General features: G+C 44.0%; 1 pseudogene; it reads right to left on the reverse strand.

Moving 5' to 3' along the window:
• Positions 1–6697: 6697 nt before the first annotated feature.
• Gm51412 lies at positions 6698–6800 on the reverse strand (annotated as a pseudogene).
• Positions 6801–17894: the final 11094 nt, after the last annotated feature.

A 17894-nucleotide genomic window follows, 5' to 3' on the forward strand; every position in this document is an offset into this window, starting at 1 on the left:
ATTATTGTTTTCAGCTTTTGAGATTATGATATACATCATTTCCCCTTCTTCCTCATCAAGCTCTCCCATCTAACCCTCTTCATGCTTTTACATTTTTTTTTCAAAAATTTGACCTCTTTTTGTTCATTGTTTATATAGTTGTATGTATGTATGTATGTATGTATGTATGTATGTAGTATGTATGTATGTAATATGTATGTGTATGTTCAGGGATGACCATCCTGATCTTGGCTTTATCTGCCTATAGTTCTCTGTCTAGGGTTGAGGCCTTATAGGATTTACCCTTCCACACTGGAATGTGCACTGATGCTGTCCTTGTTCAACTCCTGTTGAGCTAAATAGCCATGTTGATGAGACCTTCTGGCGCTCCTAGTAGACACAACCTCACAGGAAACTCCCTAATCCTCTAGGTTTTACAGTCTTTCAGCCCCGTTCCACAATCATCCCAGAGACATCAGTGTAGGGGCTGTATTGTAGATATACTGGTGGGGCATGGGCTCCACCACTCTACTCTGAGCATTTATGGTTTTCTGTGGCAGTCTCTGCCTCTTGCAAATAGTTCTTTTGATGAGGGGTGAGGATGACACTTATCTGTGGGTATAAAAACAGATGTTTAGATTATGGCTCTTGACCTTTGTTTCCATCTGTAAAGTGGATGCATTTACAGGCTCCTGTCAGTATCACTATACAGCCAACACAGCTAATACAGCTTGGCTCTGGACCTCAGCCACAGAGAGGAGACTACTGATGGCAACGAGGACCAGTCATGAGATGGAGGAGGGACCACATCAGTATGGCTGTCTGCTAAAAAACATCTGGCCCTGGCTGGGGATTATGAAGAGTTAACTCGGTGGGCAGAGTGCTCCTCCACTGCCATCCTGTGCTTCAGGCTGGATTCATCTGCACCCTCAGATCTTGGCTTCTGAGCTAGCACTGGGATGTGCAGGGTGGGGGTAGGGGGGAAATGAGCCTAATTATAAAGGAGTGAGTCTCACATGTCCCTGTGAGCGTGTATGGTTTGATTCCTGGGATCCCTGTGGTCTGACAGAAATGGCATTTGGAGATGAAAGACTCATAAGTAGAGTTCTGGGGAACTTGGCTTGATTGTAAATTCACTGCAGTGCTCCTAACTGCAGTTCTCAATGTGGACAGCAAGCCCGAGGCATCTCTAGCCGTTTGTCTGGCAGGGGCTGAGGTTGTGCTCTGTAGCAAATATTTGGGCATTAAATTTCTCCATCTCCTTTAAAGGAAGATATGGGCATATGATTTTCTATAGTCCCAACCAACCCCTATTGATATATGGTAGGAAGAAGAAGGTGTTTGCTATATCTTATGGAAAGAATGGATTTATTTGTTACTTCAGCTTAGCTGACAAGTGCACTGACCAATATACAGTGAATGGACACAGTCCAACAGGACAGGAGTCTGCCTGACTTTCACGCTGTCATATTCTTAGAGCTTAGTGCAGTCTCTAGCACACATGGACAGATGATAAACAACTATTGGAAGGTATTTGGGCAGCAGAGGTCGGGGAAACTTGGAATGATCAGACAGAGTTTGACCTTGGCTTTGACACTTATCAATTTTGTGTACTTGAGAGGTTAGTGTAGCCTTTGGAACACTTGATTTTCTTACCCTTGTCAAAAACCCCTGGGGTATTACTGTAGGATTAATTCCTGAAATGTGAGTGTTCCTAACCTTGTAAGGTATAAAACATGATAAAGTCTGTTTTTGCCTCTCTCTCTCTCTCTCTCTCTCTCTCTCTCTCTCTCTCTCTGTGTGTGTGTGTGTGTAAATGCACATGTATATGGATGGGTACATGAATGTCAGAGGAGGACACATCCTGTTTGATTGTTGTCTTTCAGACAGCAAGTCCAAGGGATCCTCCTGCCTCTGCCTCCACAGCAGTGGGGTTAGAGGTATGTATGTGGCTACAGTTGGCTTTTTACCTAGGTGCTAGGGACTCGAACGCAGGTCTCCAGGTTCATTTAGTGAGGTTTTTTTTTTTTTTAACAGCACTTGCTTTAAAGAAAGAAGGGAGAGCAAGCTGTGTGTCTCTCTGTGTGTATATGTGATTGCATAGGCACTTTGTCTGGTGTGATTGGAATCAATTGGAAAGACTGTAGGTGCCAGGAGTGGGAAGAGACTGGAGAGAACAGAAATGCAGAAAGCAAGGAGTAAACAGAGCTCTCTTTTTGTGTCCGAGAGAACTAATTCAAATGACACAAAACTCCCCCAAATATTTGAGCAGAAGCCCTTGCTGGTGTGCTTTTAATTACCCCACCAATACAGGCTCCTGGGCAGACTGGCCCTGAGCACACAGCAATGTTTTGCGATGTTTTTAGTAATTGGGTTAGGATAATTTATTGGAGTACTGACTGGTTGCGTTTCAATAATTGCTAAGACTGGAATATTAGCCTTTCCTCCCTGAATGCAAATCACTTCCCAATGGGGCCAAAGCATTGGAGAATATTGCTTGGAGCATGCAAATCACTTGGAGACAAATTCTGAGTGCTGACTGTAGCACCTCTGTGAGAATTTATTTTAAATTGCACATGGAAGCTCTCTGAACTTTTGAGTCCCGTGTTGGGGTCTTGTTTTGTTGGGAGAGGTCACAGGCTGTGAGGGGTTGACCCAGTACTGTTTCTAGTAAAATTAAAGGAAACATGGGCTCAGATGAGAGGTGAGAATGATCAGCGTGGGGCAGCCACTTAGGTCACCGGAAGCATGAGAGACATCGTTAATGGCTAAAACAAATTTCTCCTCATGCCTATTTTCTCTGCTGAGCCCTTTGGGTAGAAAACAATCTAACCCTATTTAAGAAAAAAAAATTAGCAGACATATTAAAAGAGAGTTGAAAGGATGAGAGAATCTTGGCTGGGCACTGTTGAAATCAAGATTTAAAGGCAACGAGTGGCCGGAGGTTAATTTGGTTTATCTGGCTACAGCACAGCAGCAGTCAGAGATGGGACTCAGTTAACAGAAGCTTTGCACTGTTGGAAACACCAAGAGCAGTGGGAGCTTCATGTACTGATGGCTTAGGCTACACGTTCCCTCGGGGGGTTCTGGTGTATCAAGTGTGTTTAATCCCCACAGTCACCCACTGAGAGGAGTGATTAGTATTTCTATGATAACGTCATGACTTGGAAAGATGAATCACATCAATTGATAAGCTCTCACTTCTCTTATGTGTGTTGGTCTGGGAGGGCATACCCCTGCACCTGTGTAGAGTCCAGAGGAGGCTCTGGAGTGCCTGTGCTGTCACTGTCCCTTGTATTTATTTCAGTCAAGATCTCCCACTGCATCTGGAGCTAGCCTCAGCGATACTTCTCTCTCTGAGCACCACAATTCTGGGGTGACAGGGCCATGCGTAGCCACATCTATCGTTTTACACGGGTGCTGAGGATCCAAATGCAGGTCTTCATGCTTGCTCAGCAGTTGCCCCTAGTCACCAAGCTGGCTCTCCAGCCCTCCCATCTCTCTTTGTAAGAGATAGAATTTGAACTAAGAACTGGGTGGGAGGTGTGGGCTGCTTCATTAGGCCACTAGTTTTTATAGAAGCCACCATTTCCAAAAGGCTTAGTGCTTAGGGCAATGGTGTTTGTGTAGCTAGTTTTTGTTGTTCTTTTGTTTGGTTTTGTTTTCTCTGTCAACCTGATATAAACCATGGTATCTGGGAAGAGGAATCTCAATTCAGAAAGTGTCTTTATTCAAATTGCCTATAGGTCTGTCTGGAATATTTTTTAAATTAATGATTGATATGGGTGGGCCTAACCCATGGGGGTTGGTGCCACCCCTGTAGGAGGTCTTGAGTTGTATAAGAAAGTAAGCCACGAGGAGCAAGCCAGTAAACAGTATTCCTCCATGAATTCTGCTTCAGTTTCTGCCCTCCAGGTTTCTGCCTTGTGTCCTGGCCTGACTTCCTTCAATGATGTACAGTGAGGTGGAAGTATAAGCTGAAGAGACCCTTCCCTCCCCAGTTTGCTTTCAGTCATGGTGCTTTATCACAGCAATACAAGCCCAACTAAGACTGTAAATAACCCACTGGGCTTACCTAAGACAGTAAGGTCCGCTGGGCTGTTGAAGGCCTCATTGACATATTTAGAGTGTGGGTCATTAGAGTTTGGAGGATGGGGATTTAGGAAGAAACTCACATCATTGGTCAGTGGTCTAATTAATGTTGGTGAGATGTGAGAGAGTAATTTAGGTGGAAACAGAGAGTATATTGGGTATGGGAAGAGAAGATCCAAAAAGAAAAGTTCAAACCTAAGAAACTCTGCAACTTTTAAATTCATGGAGGTAGTAATGATACAGACTTCAAAGGTACTTTGCAACTAGCTCAACACATAGCTGCTTAAATATTCAGTATAAAGTATCTCATTTAGAACAATGACAATCGGGTTTTTCTGAGAAGAAAGTTGAATGAATATTTTTGGCCACTATTATATAGAAAGTAGTTTAACCTCCCTCTCCAAAGAGTAAACAAACTCTTACAAATATGTTCCCACAGGAAAAACAATTACGATGATATTTAATTGAAGGCCTTCGAAAAAGAAATGTAGACAACCATGTTCCTCTATTTCTGCTGAATAACCAGAATTGCCTTGTTCTTCCACTTCAAGATCTGGGTGGGGGGGGGGGTGGATATATAGAAGCCACTGAAAAATACAAGACTCTTATATTTTTGGTTGTGAGCCTAGCCTTTAATGCTGAGCCATCTAAATTTTTGCTAATCCGTAAAGATCATCAAGGGAAAAAAAAAGTTGTTTATCAATGTCTCTGCTGTCTTATCTATAGAAAAGTTCTCCACTCAAAAGAAGAAAAGAAAACTAGAAGGTTCCCGTTCCTGTGAAGGCGCTGAGTCTGAGCCTCAGAAACGATGTAGGAGAGTGGATGTGGTAGCTCAGCATGTAACCTCCCTGGTGGGAAAGCAGAGAAAGGCTGGTCCTGCGGGTCACAGGTTCACTCATAGCCTGCTGTGATTGCTCTTCTTTTAAAAAACTTTTTATTGGTTCTTTGTGAATTTCATGTCATGTACCCGAATCTCACTTATCTCCCCCTCCCCTTGCAGGCACCCTCCACCCTCACAAACCCCCCTCCCCAACAAAGGAGAAATGCTTCATTGTGGAAGCTGTAGTGTGTCACAAGGTGCCCCAGAGTACACACTTTTGTTCACATTGCCTGGCTTACAAATGTTCATTGCAGTGACTCATTGGTCAGGTAGGAGGTCTCTGGCTTCTGTCACACTATTAATACTGCAACCTCACTGGGAAACTCCTCTTGGACATCTTGTTGTTGTCCCAAGTCATGAAGATCCTATAGCTTTGGATCTTCAGGACCACCCCTTCACACCTCTAGTAGTTCATTGATAAGATAGATGTTGGAATGTGCCAGTTCAAAGCCTTAGATCTGGGTCTGAGAGGTATCTGAGCTGGATCAGTCCACCAATTCTCCCATACTCATACCACCAGGGCAAGCTCTCACACTTTGCCTTCCCCCCACTGGCCCCTCAGTGGGCCAGTTCTCCTGCTCTCATGCCCTCAGTGCTGGCTCATCCGAAATTCCTGAAACCAGGCCTAGCTCCACACTGCTGCCCAGGCAAGGTACCAGGCCTGCTCTCCTGTGAGGGACATAGCCAGTTCTCCCACTCTCATTACCCAGGGGTCAGCTCTTCCACCTGAGGTAGGTAGTGAGTTCTGAGGGAGGGAAGGATGGCGTCTTTCCCTTGTTTGTGCCACTGCACAGCAGACAAGAATTGGGGCCAGCTTTCCTATGCTCATGCCCTTGGGGCTGGCTCATCGACAATTCCCACGTCCAGAATCAGCTCTGGTCCTATGCTGCCCAGTTGAGATGCTGGGCCTACTCTCCTGCTTTCCCAACCCCAGGGCCATCTCTCCCACCTGTCAGAGGTGGAAAGGCATAAAGGTAGGGAAGGGAGTCTTTCCCTTGCCTGTGTCACCACGCATCAGACAAGTGTCAGGGCTAGCTCTCCCACTCTCACACCCCTGTGCTGGCTCACCCACAACTCCAGCTACCAGAGCCAACTCTACTGTGTTTTCTGGGTGATGTGTGGGGCTTGTTCTTCCAATTACTACAACTGACTAGGAGCAGAGTCAGCCCTCCTGATTTTATGCCCCCAGAGCCTGCTGTCTCACAATGCCCAAGTGAGAGGTAGAGCCAGTTCTACTCAGCCCTTCCACATTTACATGCTCAGCCTTTACACATTTCCCAGATAGCAGTCTAGACCAGGGATGACCTCCTGGCCTTTGATAGTAACAGACTCCTGCTGCTACAGGGCCACAGACCCAGATATGGCCCAGGTGGCAGCATAGGCCAGGGCCTCACCCTGGTCCCTGGCAGCATCATTGGCTACTCACATCAGGCTGTTCCCACCTCCAGTTCTGCCTCTCTTCATTGTGCCCACATCCTTCTGTTTCTCTTTCTCTTCCATTTCTCCAACATTTACTTGCTCCTCCTAGTGGCACCCAGAGTCTCTGAGTGTCTGGGGTCGTCTCAGGAGTGCTGTACCCTGCTTGTACATTATAACACTAGGCAGGGGTCATGTGGCTTAGCCTGTATTCTTAGGCCCACAGTCCCAGGTGATGCTCTTCCAGTCCCTGGCTCCCTCCCCACCTTGGGAGCCCAAACAGGCCTGTGTAGAGCTGGACTGGTGGTCATCTCAGGCTAGCTTTTTTTAGGTGTTAGGCTACTCATCATGTGGACATAGCCTCTCTCCTCTCTGCCACCTACTGACACATATGTGACACAGCAACCACACCTGCAACACCTCTCAAGGTAGATGTGATAGCTATTCTTAGTTGTCAAGTTGACTTCATCTGGAATTAATTGGAATCCAGACATGGAGGGCAAACCTATGAGGGATTTTTTTTTTTTTGGCTCTGTTTGAAGTTGGTGAATCCACGTCTAATCCGAATTTCTGAGGTAAGGAGACACATGCCTTTCATATAGAAACTGAGGCAGGAATATAAACCTTTAATGTGGGTCACGCCTTCCTCTAGAGGCTGATATAGGAACATATAAGAAGGAAACTTTTCCTCGTTGCCTGCTTGCCATTGCCTTGTGAGCTCATCCATCCTCTCACTGGCATCAGAGCTGACCTTGGGATTCCTGTGTATACTGAAGACCACTGAGACATCGAGCCTTGTGGACTGAGCAACTACCGGATTCTTGGACTTTCTGTTAACAGCCAGCCATTGCTGGATTAGTTGGATTGCAGCCTTTAAGTCATTCTAATAAATCCCCATATATGTATATCCTATAAATTCGGTTACTCTAGCGGACCCTGATTAATATGCCTACCTAGTTAAATCAGTGAACACTAGATCAAAACCAAACCAGCGTGCATAGCTTCTAAACAATGACACCTGATGTAGGCCCTTGTCTCTCCACTCATGCACACATATGTATACACGCTACCCACAAACTCCCATGCCTAGACGTACAAGCACATCTTTCTAGCACACATACATGCAATGAATGAAAGATAGGAATGTGGTTACTGTACAGAGTCAGCACATTTACCATTAGGAGTATTATATCTTTTGTTATTCTTTTCACAACTGTTCAAACTATGTAAAGAGGAGAGGAATATGCATAATACACAATAAACACATGGACCATGGTCCTACCCCAGAATAGGTACAACATGATGAATCCCCTGGAATAAGTAGCTATGGTGAGAATCATGAGCATGGTGATACCCATGGAACAGGGAGATCGCAGTGATATGTATAGAACACGCGGAGTATGGCTATGGAACAGGAGGACCATGGTGATGTCTGTGGAGCAGGTGGACCATAGAGATGCATAGCTGATCATGCAACTTAAGGAGGAAAAGGCCACATGCCCAGAGAGTGACGTTCATTGTTCCAACTCTATAACTTGTTCCAGTCCCTCTCTTGGCTTTGTGGGAACTCTCTACTCCATCCTCATCTCCATCCTCTAAGCATCATGTTGGTCCCCTGTGCCAGGACAGCTGAAGGAAGCTGTATCAAGGGCTGTACTGCAGAAGGGTGCATTGACTGGAGGAAGACACTGGAGGATGGCTGTAGTAAAAGGCAGTTACAGTTCCCTCTCCCCAAGCTTCACAATGGGTAATAAATTATGAAGAGAATATTCTTTGCTATGTAATTAATGGAAATTTACCATTTTAAACCTTCCTCTGGGTATTTTCCATGTCAAATAGGACCCGAGAGGGAGAGCATCACAGTTCTGGTGTGTACTCCTTCATTAGGCAGCAGCTGGAGGTTAAACCTTCACTCACATTTCCTGATGGCTTTGATCTCTGATGACAGTGTTAACTCTATTTGCTCCTTGGTATCACTCTGGTGTTTTCAAACCATCTTTTAAGAGTGCCTTGCTAATTATTTTTTGCAGGAAGTTTAATTAAATCTTGTCACAGAGGAATATACTATCTGGGGGAATGGTTGCTAAACATAACTCAAATTGCCAAGGAAAAGGGAGACAGGGTAGACAGCTATGCCCAGAAAGGGCCATGCTGGGGATGGTTTTCTCCGCTAAACGATGCAGGATTTCCTGGCATTCCAGTCCTTTTGTCTGAGCTGTGTTTGGTTTTTGGACAGGATTCTAATTTTGCTTTCAATTTACATTTTGAAGATGTATTTGGCCAAAGCAACCAATTGATGCTGTTTTCCCTCTCTACTCTGGGACCAATAAAATGAGCAGACGGGGATGCTGTGTTTGATAGGTGCTAGTCTTGGTGTATATGTGTGTGGGTAGGAGTGAGATATCAGTGAGGAATTTAGATGTCAGGCTAGGGAGGTATCTCAGTTGGACATGAGTTTGATCCCTGGAACTCATGCAATAAATAAGTAAATACATAAATAAATCAAAACCAAACATGCTAACAAGCCAGCCTGAGAAGGAGACTGCTGGGCTTGTGCTCACTAGTCTGGATAAATTAGCAAGTTCTGGAGCAGCGAAGGAACCTGTTTCAAAAAACGTAGATGGTGTCTGAGGAATGATCTCTGTGATTGTTCTTACACACACACACACACACACACACACACACACACACACACACACACACTTGTACATAACACAAGTATGCATATACACACACACCAGAAAAATGAAATTATATGTTGGATGTTAAGCTTTTAAGGATATCCAGTGTGATGTTTGTAATTCATAATCCTTAGAGTCAAGCTCCTAAAGCATGAAGAGGGATAAAATATACATCATACAGTGAGATCTAGCAAATATTAAAGATGAAAAAGCAGGTGCTTTCTGGTGGGAAAGACCTGACCAACATTTCCTTAAAAGGTCAGAGAGTAGCTTGTGTCAGTCTGATAGGCATCACTTTGGCCCAGACCTGTGTGGACAACCTGAAAGGACAAAGGTCAAGGCTTTCTTTTTCTTTTTCTTTTTCTTTTTCTTTTTCTTTTTCTTTTTCTTTTTCTTTTTCTTTTTCTTTTTCTTTTTCTTTTTCTCTTTCTCTTTCTCTTTCTCTTTCTCTTTCTCTTTCTCTTTCTCTTTCTCTTTCTCTTTCTCTTTCTCTTTCTCTTTCTCTTTCTCTTTCTCTTTCTCTTTTTCTTTTTCTTTTTCTTTTTCTTTTTTTGGGTTTTCTAGACAGGGTTTCTCTGTATAGCTCTGACTGTCCTGGAATTCACTCTGTAGACCAGGCTGGCCCCGAACTCAGAAATCCCCCTTCCTCTGCCTCCCAAGTGCTGGAATTAAAGGCGTGTGCCAACACTGCCCAGCAGTTCAAGGCTTTCGAGGCTTTAGTGCATGGCCAGCTCCATTGTTCTGGGTCTTGGTAAGGTGGAATATCTTGGTGATGAGAACATGGTACAGAGAATGATCAACTTATGGAGTGTAGAAAGCAGGTAGGTAGTGTGCAAGCTGGAAAGTGAGACAGCAAGGATGTGGGAGAGTGAGGGAGCTAGAGCAAGGGGGAGAAAGAGAGAGATAGAGAGAGAGAGACATCCCTCCCATTTTTCTCAGATAGGCTTCTCTTCCCAAAATTCCTACCATGTCTCAAAATAAGCACACGCTAACTGGGGGCCAAGCACTCAACACTTGAGCTAGTGAGAGACGATCAATATTCAAAGCACATAGCAGCTGATTTAGACTCTATGGTCTGTACGGTCTCTGTCCTGCATGTGCAAACCATTGGAGAGAGAGTCTGCAAACAGGTATGGGAAGTGCCAATAGAACCTATTTCTACATATTGCAACCTGAATTTCAATTTCTTTTCACATGTTGCAAAGTCTTCTTCCTTTGGCTTGCTGGCAGAGAACAGTCCTGAACAAGGGTTTGTGTGCCTGTACTCATAGCAGCATTGTTCACAGAAGCTAAAATGTGGAAGCAACTAAACATCCATCAATGGACACATGGATAAACAAACGTGGTATAGGAGTATTAGTTAGCATTTAAGAAGGAAGGGAATTATGACATATATTGTGGCATGGGTCAACCTTGACCATATTATGTTAAACAAAAGAGCTGAGCCACGAAAAGTCGCATATCACATAATTTCATATACAGCAGTATCCAAAGTGATCAGGCTCACAGAGAGACAGCAAAATGGTGGCTTTTAGTGTTCAGAGGATGGTGTGTTATTTACTAATAGCCACAGACTTTTGGTGTTTGCAAGATGAATGATAGATGGTGGTATTGGTTGCTTTAGGGGCTAATCTTGCTAGTCAGTCTGATTGGGAATGGAATCAACTCTAAAATATAAGTTGCTGGGCTCCTGTGAAGGACTTTCTTCATCAGACTGTTTGATGTATAAGATTGACTCTAAAAGTGAGCTGTTAGAGAAAGTACCCAAGAAGCTAAAGGGATCTGCAACCCTATAGGTGGAACAACATTATGAACTAACCAGTACCCGGGAGCTCTTGACTCTAGCTGCATATGTATCAAAAGATGGCCTAGTCGGCCATCACTGGAAAGAGAGGCCCATTGGACACGCAAACTTTATATGCCCCAGTACAGGGGAACGCCAGGGCCATGGGTGGGTAGGGGAGTGGGGGTGGGTGGCTATGGGGGACTTTTGGTATAGCATTGGAAATGTAAATGAGCTAAATACCTAATAAAAAATGGAAAAAAAAAAGAAAAAAAAGTGAGCTGTACCTTCTGGTAGCAGCCAAGAACAGGGCATGGAATAAGGGAACTTCCTTTTCTATCTCCTTGCCTGTACTCACACTGGCAAGTCCATCTATCCGTGTTTTCCATGTTCCTTCTCCTGATATTTGAACTGGCCTTTTGGGGATCCAGTACAGATATAAACCAGCAGCTCTCCAGGAATTATCCAGGTCATCAATGACAGCTTGAGACTGCTGAGACATCCAGCCTAGTGGACTGAGCAGCTAGAGGATTCTCAGGCTCTCCAGAATGAACTAGCTGTTGTCTCTGTTCCATTTTAGAGCACTCTAACCCATCAGCATAACATGACAAGTATGTTTGATTCTACTGAGATGAACACTTGGAGGTGGATGGTGGGGAACCTCGTTATGTATTTCTGAACATAATTTTAAAAGATGAAAAAATAGTCAAAGAAATAAGCAAAAAGCACTTGGATTGTGTGTCACAGCTTGTGAATCCTAGTGTGAGATATAAACTATGCACAAATGTACATCTAACACACAGATGTTCATATGGTTTTGAAACACCTCTTGTTTACTTAGATTCTTTTCTCCAGTGGAACTTGTTGGGTAAGGAAGCAGAGCCATGAGCCTTAGCCTAGGAAGGGACATTGTGCTGTGAAATGAAACTAAGAGCAAGTCAGTCGACCTGGATGCTCCAGGTTGACTTCTTGTTGTTTTTCTTCAAGACACTTACATCCAGAACCAACTTACATTAGGGAGTACAGATGTTTGAGCATCTGTTTGCTCTTTACAAGTCCTAGAAGAACTTACTGCAGACTAAGGATTGAGCTTGACCACCTTAGGTCAATGGGTTTCACGGTGAATACTTGTGTCTGGTTTCTGGGGGTTGCTGCAGGAAGGAAGCAGGCAAAAGGCACAAGAAACACATCTGGCCCAAGGAAAACAGAAGCAAAGAAGGACAAGCATCAACATATGAGATATTAGCTGGACCAGACCAGGCTACTCTGATTCCTACTGTTCCCTAGAAATGTCCCAGGGTTCTTTGGTTCACTTGAACTTTATGCTACTCTTTTGAGACAGCAGCACACACCCACACACCCTCAATGGTCTTCAAGTCATTGACATCTGACCAGGTACCTCAAATGCATACCCAGCTTTTCTTTTCCAGACCTCAGTCTTGGCAGCCATCTTCTACCAAGAACCGGCCCCATTCTTTCTCATTTCTTTCACTCCCACTGCAGCTCTGCCCAGCCATGGGCACAAGTGATATGGTATTAGATTTACTCTCCAGGTTAATACCCTGGCTTTACAACTAACTAGTTCTGGGTAGATAACCTAGACAGCCCTGACAAGAAGGTCGGTTATCTCAGTCACTGGAAACTAAGGCAGAAGAATCACAAGTCTGAAGTTTTATACTACAGAAAATTTCTAAGATAGCAGGAACAAGTTAGTACAAATTTGTATGAAAAGAAAAAATAAAATTGAAAGGGCTGAAGATGTAACTGAATGGTAGAGCAGATGACTAGCACATGTGAAGTTGGGGTAATCTTGTACACTGGGGTAGAGGTTGTCTCTTTGTATTATTCAGATGTTGATTTCTGTGCCATTGCCATCGGGTACTGAGTACTGTCTGGACTCTGGTATTGTTATTCTAATTGCTCAGCACCTGCATCTTGTTTTATAAACATTCTTCTCCATCACCTTCTGATTGGTTTAATAAAGAGCTGACAGCTTATACCAGGAAAAGAGAGGAAAGGCAGGACATCTGGGTAGGGATAGGAACCATGGGAAGAATTGAAAGATAGTGTTAGAGGGGGGACATGTCAGTCAGGCACGGAGAAAGTCTGATGTATCCAGACATAGTGAGAGGTAACAAGCCATTCGACAAATGTGGACCAGTGTAGACAGTGTTAATTAAGTTATATGAACTAGATGGGAACAAGCCTAAGCTACAAAGCCTAAGCTTTCATAGATACTAAAAGATCTCTGTGTCATACTGGGAGTTGGCTGTTTGAGACAGTACAGTGATAATACCAGGCCCTAGACTCAATCTCCATTTCTGACAGATGAAGAAAAAAGGAGGAGAAAGAGAAGGAGGAGAGGGGCTGGAGATGGGAGTAAGCTGGAGAGAGAGAGAGAGAGAGAGAGAGAGAGAGAGAGAGAGAGAGAGAGAGAGAGAGAGAGAGAGAGAGAGAGGAGGGAGAGGGAAAAGGAGAGGGAAAAGAAGAGTCCTTACATCTCAATGATAGCTGGCTCTCCCTTTGGGTTGTCATGAGGCGTAAATGAGATGACACTTATAATGCTCAGAGTTGTGGTTGTCACATGACTCCTGATTAATAATTAATTGTTAGCAGTAACAATGGTTGTCAAGACTGTCCCAGTGAACATAAGAAATGCCCAGATTCAGTAAGCATCTGCTTGGGTAAAAAGAAAGAAAGAAAGGAAAAAATAAAAACCCAAACAAAATTAAAGGGAAAAAGCTCAAACCATCTCAAAAGCAGAAGGAGACAAATAGCATTTTAGAATATGGAGAAGGGAAGAGTTTGAGTTCTCAAAATTATGTGCCTGGGTATTTTCCAGTATCTTTTTATGTAAAAGATGAGTCCCCAATGTACCAGTAGCCTGCTTGGTGTAGGGGTCTGAGAAGGGCTTAGCTTAAGTCTGTGCTTGGCCTCTCATAGGCCGCAGTGGAGGTGCTGCTTGGCAGTGCTCATCTTGGAACTTGGCTGGGGAGTCTTCCCCCTCATACTCACTCACGGTGGGACTAGGTTCCTCCTGAGATGTCAGGCACAGTGCCTTGCTGGCTGGTGGTCAGGGTCTTCCCTTGGCCCTCTCCCTCATCTTGTTCTCCATCATAGCAAGCCTGCGGGAGAGCCAGCAGAGCCAGCAGGTAAGGATGCATCCTTTGCTTTAACTAGTAAACTTATTTTCTTCTTTTCGTTTCAGCAGAGTTACTGTGTCACAGTCCTTATTTCCATATAATTAATATTCTTTGACAGAGAGGAATGTCTGCTGAGGTGCCCTCCCCCGAGATCATAGCCATCAGCTACTCAGTCTTCTGTAAGTCAATGTTGTCGACTCACTGTGTTCCTTCTCTTCCAATCCATAGCTGGAATCCCAACCTCAAGGTGAGGCCTTTGAGAGGTTTTCAGTGATGAGGAGATGGACTTATGAATTGAGTTAGTGTCTTTAGAAAGGGCATCCCAGAAAGCTCCCTGACCCCAGCCATGTGTCCCCAAGCTACAACATAAGAAATGTGTCTGTGAATTACAAAGTGCTCCTGCTCCACAGGCTCTATCTTTCCAAATATGGAGAATTCCATCCCTCCCTTCCCCTCTGCTAGTGCTGTGTGGGAAGCATGTGGAATCTATAAGAGGTGGGGTGGTGTTGAGGGAACTCCAGCACTAGGGTAGGCTTGAGGTTGTATACCCTGGTCTCACTTCCTGTCTTTACTTTGTGCAGGGGGATGCAGTATGACAAGCGACCTCACGTTCCTGTTGCTATGGCATCTCTGCTACCATGGACTGTGTCCTTGAATTTTAAGCTGAAAAAAAAAAACCCTGTCTTTCTTAAGTTGCTTCTTTTCAATTATTTGTGTACAGCAATGAGAAGAATAATCAGTTTTCTACCCAGAACTTGGTTGCTGGGTCATGATTCAATACTTCTTAGTTTAGCTCAGCTATCTGGTACTCTTTCCCTATCCTAGCTCCTATGTTGGTTTCATGCACTGAGCACTGAATCCATCCTCAGAGCATCGTAAACCTGTTGTAGTGATCTACACTTGCAGTCCCAGCACTCAGGATGTAGAGATAGGAGGGTCAGAAGTTCAAAGACATCTTCAGTTACATAGTGGGTCTGTGGTAAGCTGGGATGTACTAGTTGCCTTTCTGTTGCTGTGATGAAACGCCATGACCAAAGGCAACTTAAGGAATAGAGAGTTTATTTTGGCTTGCAGTTCTAGAGGGATAAGAATCCATCAGTGACAGGCACGGCAGTAGGGGCAGGGGCAGAGTAAAGGAGAGAGGGAGGCGGTGAGGCTATAAATTCACTGAACCCCAGTGTACTTCTTCCAGTATGGTTGCATCTCCTAAACTTTTCCCAACAGTGCCACCCACCTGGGATTAAGTATTTAAATACAGGAATCTATGGGGGATATTTCTCATTCAAACCATCACACTAAGATACATGAAACCCTATCTCAACAACAAGAACACACACCAAAACTAAAACCAAAAACCAAAAACACCAACCAACTAACCAACAAACCAAACAAGCAATCTTACCATTCTCAGAAGCAGCTAAAACTATTTTCTGAAGTGTCAGAGCCATTTTACATTCTCTCTATAGAGCAGTGGGTGGGAATTCTCAGTTTCCATCTTTTTCCCAAAGGTGGCTCAAGGTTTAAGGCTGTAGGATGTGGGCTTCAGAAAACCCAGAGCTCAGACCCTCTTTCTGCCTTGCCGCTCGTGGATGTGGTTAGCTTCAGATCCACTTTTGCAGTTTTTAAACTTAGTTTTATTGTTTTAAATTGTATGTTTGTAGTGCCTGCAGAGTCCAGAAGAGGGCATCAGATGCCCTGGAACTGGTGTTCCCAGAGGTTGGGAGCCACCTGATGTGAATACTGGCAACTGAGCCCTGGTCCTCTGTGGGATCACCAAGCTCTCTGAATGTCTGAGCATCTCCCTAGCCTCATGTCAATCATTTTAGTTGTTAACACATCTGCTTTCCAGAATTGAAATAATGATCCTCCCTTTTTAGGGTGATTGGGAGAGATACCAAACTATAGGCTGTCTATACAAAATGTCTGTCATGGGGCAATTTCTGGTTTTGTTCTTATTGCTCTTAGTAAATAGGTAGGCTTATTTTTCATTTTATTTTTGAGAAAGCTGTCTTCTATATGGTAAAAAAAAAAGTAAGATTTTGCTCTTGTGAATGAGTACAATGTGCCCCAATTGAGGAATAAGGTCATGCCATCTTCAGAGGAATGGGCAGTTGGCACCTCCATGTCTCTGGCCTCATCCTCCCAGGTCTCAGCCCTGTTCTTGGTTTCGTTCTGAATGTCTGGGTAAGAGGGCCACGAGGTGCTGCTTTACACTATTTCCCAGATGGTGGCACAGGGAGACATCTGCCTGTCTCCATTTCTGTGCCCCGGTGACCCAGGCACGACCCCCTCATACACATAGGAAGTCCCATTGTACCTGAGAAAGAAAACCATTTCCGTGCTAGATGGCAGTTAGAAAGCCATTGTGCCGTAGTTCTGAAGACATAAACTGTGTGATGCCACAGCGGAGACAGGGAAGATCCTGTGACCCCAGCCATTTGGAGTACCTGAATGCCACGTGAGCTCTCTGAAGCTCCCAGCTTGCAATCACAGCAAACATATGAGAACGCTATAACATTAGACTGCGGAAATGCACTGTACAGTTGTTTAGTGTGGGTTTTGAATTTCTACATTATTCTAAATGCCATCTTGTGATGAGGGCGCCGCTTCCTCTTTGTGAATCTTCCTGCCTCTTTTGTTTTTATTTGACTTTCTGCTGGGTAGGTGTGTGTGTCAGGACCATTTCAGTAGCATCATGCACACAAAGACGTTACAGTGAAGAGGAGGTGAATATGTCAATTTATTTGGCTGCAGCAATCATGAACTTTGTGTCTGTCTATTGAAACATTTCATGGAACCTAAATGTGGGTAATTTTTATTAAAAACCAGATGCATAGAAAATTCCAGAAATGCATAATTGCTAAATTAAAAAAAAAACCACACTCAGAAAATGACACCCCAAGACAAGAGGCCAGCTTTTTCTGGTCTTGTTCTTCCATGTCTAAAGCATTGAGAGGGGCTTGCATAATCTATGGTTAACCGAAGTATTTCTACAAGTTTTCTGGAGTCATGCTAATCACCATCACAAAATAAAACACCATAGCTACAAGAAATAGATGATCCTTCTAGCTGACTCTGAAGTACACCAATTCCAAAGCTTTAGATGTTAGAGACCACAAGACTGTGATATGTTAACCGTCCTCTCCTAAGTGGTACCCACAATAGACAATACTAATCAATGGCAGATCTTGTTTCTTCTTAGCCTGAACTTAGCCCAACCTGTTATGATCTCTATAAGACCTGGGCGGCCTCTTACAGCTATCAGGGCAGAATATAAAAGAGCCTTGCACCAGAGAAGAAAGCGATCCATTTCTTGGCATGTCTGGGCTAGGTTTCTTCTCAGGTATGAATAAAGTGTCAGAAAGTGACTTTGATTGTGGATCAAGGAAACCAGAAGCTAGAGTGAGAAGGTGAGATCATCCACATAGCATCATGAGCAAAGATACAAGCATGCCCCTGACCAGCTCGAGGGGAGTAGGAAGCAGTACAAACAACTACTAAGCCAAAGAGAGTAGGATAAAGACACATCAAAGCCCCTACTTTTCATCTGCATTTTAGAAATATCTGTATTTTATAGAAAGATCTTTCAGGAAGCCTTTCTATTCACCATTGACTGAACTGTGTATCCATCTGGGTTTTGTCTTCACCATGGACTGAATTGTGAATCTATCTGGGGTGTTTGGTCTTCATTGTCAATGTGACTAGATTTAAAATCACCTAAGAGATTATTGAGGGGTATTTCTGAGCATATGTGAGGATGTTTCCAGAGAGGATTAATTGAGGAGGGAGTATCCCTTAATTGTTGGAGGCACTGTCACATGGGCTGGGAACCTAAAAAAATATAGAGGAAAAAGAAGACTAACAGAGGACCATCCTCCATATGTCTGCCTCCTGGATGCTATAACATAAACTGTTTTGCT

This window comes from Mus musculus, chromosome 7, assembly GCF_000001635.26.
Source record: "Mus musculus strain C57BL/6J chromosome 7, GRCm38.p6 C57BL/6J".
Classification (NCBI taxonomy): Eukaryota; Metazoa; Chordata; class Mammalia; order Rodentia; family Muridae; genus Mus; species Mus musculus.